Here is a 6,975-nt window from a genome sequence, read left to right on the forward strand (position 1 = left end):
AAGATCAGTAAACAACAAACTACATTTATTTTGCTCATACAAAAGTAAATAATTGCGGCTATCCTCGCAGCTTAGCATTGTATAAGAATACATGTTATGTTACTATCCCACCAAAAAAAGATGCTACTGTTACAGAAACATGAACATGGCTAGGTAGTACTATATACTAATATACACACATAATGAGAAGTATTCATGTACATGTGCAAAGAGGAAACAGAAAATAGCTGACCCTTTCAAACTTTTGGTACATATACAATGAACTCAGGAACAACAAAATATCCAATACTCTTGTAGCGTGTCACCTTCTATAAGGGCTGTCAAAATAATAGAAGAAACAGATAAGAGACTGCACAAAAGCGTCGATGGATCTGTAACCTGAAATACATGAACCAAGACAGATTAACATTAAAAAAAATCTTGTAATCATATAGAAATCTATGTGAATCATTTTTAGATAGCGGGCTAGCTTTAGATACAGCCTAATTGGTTCTTTTGCAGTAAAAGAGAAACTAAATTTGAATGATTCAAAAAGAGTATGTGTCGAGTAATTAAGACAAAATCCAAGTTTCTCAAGCTTTCCGTTACTCAAGAAATGAAGACACAAATTGGTCCCTGAACCATAACATACTAAAAATCATATTCAGATCAGCTTTTGAAGTACACGGCTACTGAACTACGAATCAGTTTCCAACTGCAGCAATATTCTTCAGAACGCTGCGATCTGAGTATATAAGATAATCCTTCTAAAATATAGTAAATTAATTATCTAATTACACACTTATAGTCCTCAAGTAAGTTCATTGATATATACTACTGATAAACATAGAAGTAGCAAATAGACTTGCAATGTAAAAGCTTACAGAGCAAAAGCCACATAAATGTGTGTGAAAGAAGGGAGATACAGTATGTTGAAGAAGGTTCAAGGTACTGTAATACAGTAACTGGTGAATGGAAATACCAGCGAGCTAAACATTAGCAAAAAAATGCCATAGTAAATCCGAATGGAATTTCAGTATTGAAGTTATAGTGGATCTATTTACCTTAGTTTGACAAAAGCATGCTATTACATAAAGATGAGAATGAGTGATGATTTCTGCATACCAATGAAATGTGACACATTCGCAATTATATGAAATCGCGGGAAGGCAAATATCAAAAAAAATATCCAGAATTCTGAATCGTTCTTCCATCTCCGTTCTGCTACATCATTCGATCAAAAGTCTGAAATTTTAATGATTCAGCAGATGCATGCACAATCAATATGGCATGAGATCTCTAGGAAGCACATTGCATGTTTATCTTTTGTTCTGAAACTAACACGGACAAAATGCTACTTGGAAAGGAGAACCATACCATGGTGAGTTCCTTGGGAGAGCGCGTAGAGATAGGAAGATGTGGACAGTGCCGAAGCTTCACCCTGCTGATTCGTAACCAATTTGAGATCAGCACATACAGTGTCATAGTTTAGAAACTGGTATCCAGTACAAGCATCGGATGGACTAAAGCACAAAACGAAATAATACCAAACAAGAATCAAAGATTTCCTGTGATTGGCCAATATGTAATACCCAAACCATGGGACAACTACCGTCTATTCTTACAATCTTATATTATGTGATTTGTATTTATATTAGTATTTGGTATTATTAGTCAGGCAGGCTCCTTAGTTTATGCTGCAACAGTAAGAACACCATTTTGCTAAGCAAAGTATATCAAATCTTTTTGTTGAAATAAAAAATACTATATCGTTTATTCATCAGCAATGAACATACGAAGTGCAAATATCTGCGAAGGGCATGGCTCCAAGATGAGTTACCACTATAAGTTGCCAATATTTCGAAAGTCAGGGCAAAAAGAAAATTAATCAAGGTTTCATGAAGATATCGCACATTTTCAATACCTTGATGTCCAATTGGCTCTTATGCCATCACAACTGATTGGTATCCCATATCCTACCTCTCAAACTGCTTGGTCCGCTGAACAGATAGGCTGTGAACACAAGGTCAATAACCTGCAAAAATCCTCCATGTGCTCACATCAATCAAAACAGAACCGGGGGACAACAATGCAATCTCTCCTTTTCTATTGTCCAGGCACCCAGGAATCTACACATCTTTATCGAAGAAGGCATCTACACATGCCATGACAACTTACGCCAACTCCCAAAACAACCATGGAATACCACATAGATCCCCTAATTCGAGCAGTTTAAACTAAGTAAACCAGTGTAGCCTTCAGAGCCCAGGGAAGCAGGGCAGGGCTAGGGGAAGCGAAATCGGAAGAGGTGGAAAGGGACTCACGGTCGGCGGAGATCTTGAACTGCTCGAGCGAGGGGATGCTGGCCGGCTTGGCGACTGCCTGGGCGTCCCCGCCGGCGTCGCAGTGCACGACCCTGCAGCGCCTCCGCCCACCGGCGGCGACGACCCTCGGGCACGCGGAGGCGGCCCCCGTGGATTGGCGCTGGTGCCAGAGGCGGTGAATGCGCCCGCGGCGGCTGTGTCTGACATCGCTCCCGCCATCATCAGACTAACAGAAGCAGCAGCGGCGGGCTTCCTCCCTGCCTCACGGAGGAACCTAGCCCCGGTCGAGAGAAACCCAGCCCTCGGTCAAACCGCATGGAGGAAACTCAAAGACTCGACCAACCGATCAAGGGAAAAGAAAGAGGTGGAACGGACGGCACCGTCCAAAGCATGAGCGTGAGGCAGCTGTTTCTACACGGGCCCACAAACCACTGGCCCATCAGCAGAGACGGCACATCGTTACCTGGAGGCTGGAGCGGCAGAACGCTGAGAATCCAGCGCATGCAGAATCGCTGCAGCCCATGGAACCCACATTCAGAGACACAAAACGCAGAGATGACACGTATAGGGGCTGAGAATGCACCAATTCTAACAGCATTACTTCTTGTATCTAAATCCTACAAGGATCATCAAATCGTTATAAATTTTTCAAGCATTTTTTTAATTAAAGGGGGCACACGGCCCCCAATTTCATTGAATAAATTGGAGTCTGTCATATAAAGTAGAGTAACAAAACAGAGAGTCACAACAGAAAATCACCTGCTACTCAAAGACACCACTACCACACAGGTTTAAGCACGAAACTTTGAAGCTAATTCTTATTACCACTTCTCTTTAGAACATAAGGTCTTAAGACTTTAGAAGAAGCATATAGAGAGACTCCGGGGGTAGACATAAAAACCATGCATACACATAGTTGAGCTAGCTCTATCAACCGTCGCAGATTTTTCTTGTCACAGGAGCCCATCCCCTCCCAAAAATTTCTTTTGCAATCCGTTTCATCCGCTCAGGCACCCGTGGCACAGTTCTTCTGACCTTTTCTTTCTGAAAGATGTACCAGTCATCCAAGAGGCTGCACATAGGAAACATAACATCAGCAGAGTTATTAGGCATTTTCCTTTGAAAACAAGAGGAGTTTCTTGTTTTCCATAAGTTCCAAAGTAAAGCTGCAACACCTAGCATGAACACTACTCTATCTACACCCAAAAATTTATGTAACCGGTTCTAGCAAAGATCATAAAAGTTCTCAGGTTTATTCTCTATCCCTAAAGCACAACTGGCTACACTCCAATTATATCTTGCCAAGGGACACTCGAAGAACAAGTGATTAATATTTTCATTACCACCACAAAATTCACATAAGATACTCCGTTTCCATCCAAACTTAGTCTTACCAAGTGATTATGTCGAACATTTTAGATGTAGTTGCATAACCTATCATTTCAAAAAACAACCTAGTGCCATAGAACCGAGGCAACCCACTCACCGACCAACCAAACTTAGTCTTACCAATGATAGAAACTAGTCCCTTCGGGGACATCCGATAAAATTGGAACAATGATAGAAACTAGTAGAAACGAAAGCACTGGAGGCCACACAGCTTTGAAACACAGGATCGAGCAACGAAACCGGAGATATCAAAGTAGATCTCGCCGCCCTAGACGGAAACCCTTGATGAGAAAGAAACATGGCAAAGTCTCGACGGGCAATTCAGGCACCAGCTCGTGGTTCTCCCCGAACCGGATAGACACGGCAACGCCGGCACGCCCGGCTCTTTGCGTAGCACGTGCGACGCCTAGCTAGCTACCGCCTCGGCGAGTTACTTCAGCTAGCGGGGCCCCGCTAAATCCTCTTGCTGCCGGTATCTGAAAAGCAGACACCACGTACTCTCCCGCCTTTGCCACACAAAATAAAACGTCGGAAGATTTTGCTTGTGTACTACAAATAATAGAGCATCTCCAGTCGCGTCCCCAAATAAGGTTTGGGGGACCGCGGACAAGAAATAGGAAAAACACTGTTCAGTCGCGTCCCCCAAAGCTGATTAGCGCCTCATTTTATGTCCGGCGTCCCCGGTAGAGACTCTATGACGCCGGACACAAAATCAGCGTCCACATGCATGCATGCAGCCCCTATTCCCCACATGCCATTCTCTTTCCCCACACTTTCTCTCACCTACTTTTCCCACATGGGGTGGTCCCCTCTATTAAAATGCATGCATCCGGACGCTGTTTGAGGGACGCGGCTAGGAAGGGCCCTTTTTTTGTACAGATTTTTTATCTCTTTTTGTCCGGCGCGGTCCCAAACGTCCCCCAAATCATTTGTGTCGGACGCTTTTTGAGGGACGCGACTGGAGATGCTCTTATTTTGCTTCTTCTAGGATCAACCTTTGGCTGGCATGTGGGTGGGGTACCGAGCCGTGATAGAGTTCGGTGGAGCCGGAAAATGAAGCTCCGTCGAAAGTGTCCGATTTATACTGTAAAAAGTTTCGACGATCCGTGTGTTCTATCTGTCGACATTAGTTTTCAGTAGATACCCGAACCTAGAAATTACTCGGTTAAGAACATCTCTAACCGAAAGAGCAAAAGTTAGCGGAGCAAACGAGACCTCCCTATACCCTAACTCCCCATATATACTTGCTGCTATAAAATTTCGCTGCCTATAGCGGATGTGCTATACTTACACGCCTAAAATTGTTTTGTCGTTAATCAAATCATCTAAACCAAATATTAAGCATTCGAATCAAATCAGTTGGGTTCCCTCGAGTACTCTGCCCAAAGACATCAATCACAGGCTTTTGTGAACCTTCTCACGGACTGCAAAACCGCATCCTCTTCGATGAGGATATAATCATCAATGACGCCGGCTGGACACCCATATGCAAGCACTCGGACAGCTGTAACACACATCAAAGACTAGAGGGCTCCGTTCCGGTGACGCCTATCTCCGCTGTTGTGTATCTATGAAATCTCCGACGTCCAGACGCGTCATATTCGAACAAACCGAGCTCGCCATGGCTGAAAAATACCACAAATCGGCGGCAGGATCTCCAACGGCAGCGGCCTGTTTCCGGCCCAATTTCGGTGACGGCAGGCACCGACGAGCTCGGTGGAGTGGGGGAGGAGGGTTCGGGCTCGCGGCGAATGCAATAGGTGGTCACGGAGTGAACGATGGTGGAAGCTTGCGGCGAAGCAGCGGCACAGGAGGGAGGAGTATTTTTTTGCTCTCGTGTTGCGGCCAAGCAACTATACGCGTCACGGAGACCGATGATTTTTTTGATCATGTAAAGCTTTGCAACTTGAGCTCGAGACTGCTTAGCGTAGCAAACGGTAATACTTTCCTAACTTTGCTTCTCTAAGAGCATGTATAGAGAAGGCACGTTCTAACTCAGCAAATATCCTACGTAACAGTTCCAATAATAACCTAACATCACCCGTTTGTACATACGCTGAGAGATTGTCTTCTTTCGGTTAGAGATGCTCTAAAAACCGTAAGTGCAGATATTGAGATGCATGCAACAAATCAAATCTAGTATATCAATAGCTAGTTGACCAGTTTTTTTTTGTTGCCTACCGAAAAGGACTTGATCAGTTAGTTGAGGTCGACTAGAATAAAATCCCCATTTCCTTTCCTCTTCCTCAGCATAAGCAAAGCCGACTACGAGGCTAGGCTACTATGCGCGAGGAGAAGGAAACAAAGGCGAGATAAACAAACGCGACTAGGTCAGAAGTTTCCTTCTTCGTTTCCCCGGCGCCGGTCGTCATGTCGGCATGGCAGTGGCACGATGCGAACGCCGCGATCCGCGCGCACCTCTGTGTTGGTTGCATGCGCCGAAACCAGCAAGGATGTCACGCGAAGCCAAAAGCGACGGCCAGCACGGCCCGAGTCCCTACATCCGTCCAATGCCAGCAGGAGATGAGATATTGAGATGAGATACGACGCACGGCGATTGAGACCGAGAGTGAGATCCCCGACGAGACGACTGAGATGTCTCACAAGTCTTTACATGATTCAGATAGCATTGAGCAAACAAGGACTGCTATGTATCCAACAAAACTTTTTTTTTTTAACTGATCTATCCAACAAAACTTGAGAGACTAAAAACGTGAAAGTACCTACTTAAACCAGGATACCTTCTAAACATGCATTTTACATAATTTTTTTACTTATCTATGACATGCTAACATTTCGCAAGACTAGATGACTTGGGATAACTTGCTAAAGAGGCACATAAATAAACCTGCTAGTTGTATGAGAGTGGATTTTGTACACCCACGCATGGGTGTGGGCGTTTCCGTCACCGTCCATTGTGCTTTGAGATTCGGATAAAAAGAGGAGAGAGAAAGAAATCTTTCCATCTACCATGGTGGGCACGAATCTTAAGGAATAAATGGACGGTGATGGAAACACCCACACCCATGCGTGGGTGTACAAAAGTATTTCCGCTAGTTGTATTTTGTGCAACAAAAATGAAAGTATTGATCATCTGTTTTTCGAAGGAAAATCGTAACGAAACAAACCTGGCATATCATCTCTGATTTATTTAATATCCAATTAGGGATTGATTACTTATCGATTGCCAGGTTTTGGTTGCAAATGGAAAACGCTCAGTTTTTAACTCTGTTTTTGCTACTACCCTTTGATGCATTTGAAAATTTCGTAATGTGATGATCTT

The 6,975-nt window shown here is 43.9% G+C and overlaps 1 long non-coding RNA gene across 3 annotated transcripts; it reads right to left on the reverse strand.

Moving 5' to 3' along the window:
* Positions 1 to 62: 62 nt before the first annotated feature.
* On the reverse strand, positions 63 to 2,388 carry LOC124683678. 3 transcript variants are annotated; one of them, XR_006996787.1, is made up of 3 exons: positions 2,304 to 2,388; positions 1,357 to 1,423; positions 63 to 317 (listed from the first exon to the last, which is right to left on the reverse strand). It is a non-coding gene; the product is annotated as an uncharacterized LOC124683678 (long non-coding RNA). The 3 variants fall into 3 exon arrangements; XR_006996785.1 differs by lacking the exon at positions 2,304 to 2,388 and adding an exon at positions 1,904 to 2,194; XR_006996786.1 differs by lacking the exon at positions 2,304 to 2,388 and adding an exon at positions 1,893 to 2,194.
* Between the last annotated feature and the right edge of the window lie 4,587 nt (positions 2,389 to 6,975).

Source organism: Lolium rigidum, chromosome 1 (genome assembly GCF_022539505.1).
Source record: "Lolium rigidum isolate FL_2022 chromosome 1, APGP_CSIRO_Lrig_0.1, whole genome shotgun sequence".
Taxonomy (NCBI): Eukaryota; Viridiplantae; Streptophyta; class Magnoliopsida; order Poales; family Poaceae; genus Lolium; species Lolium rigidum.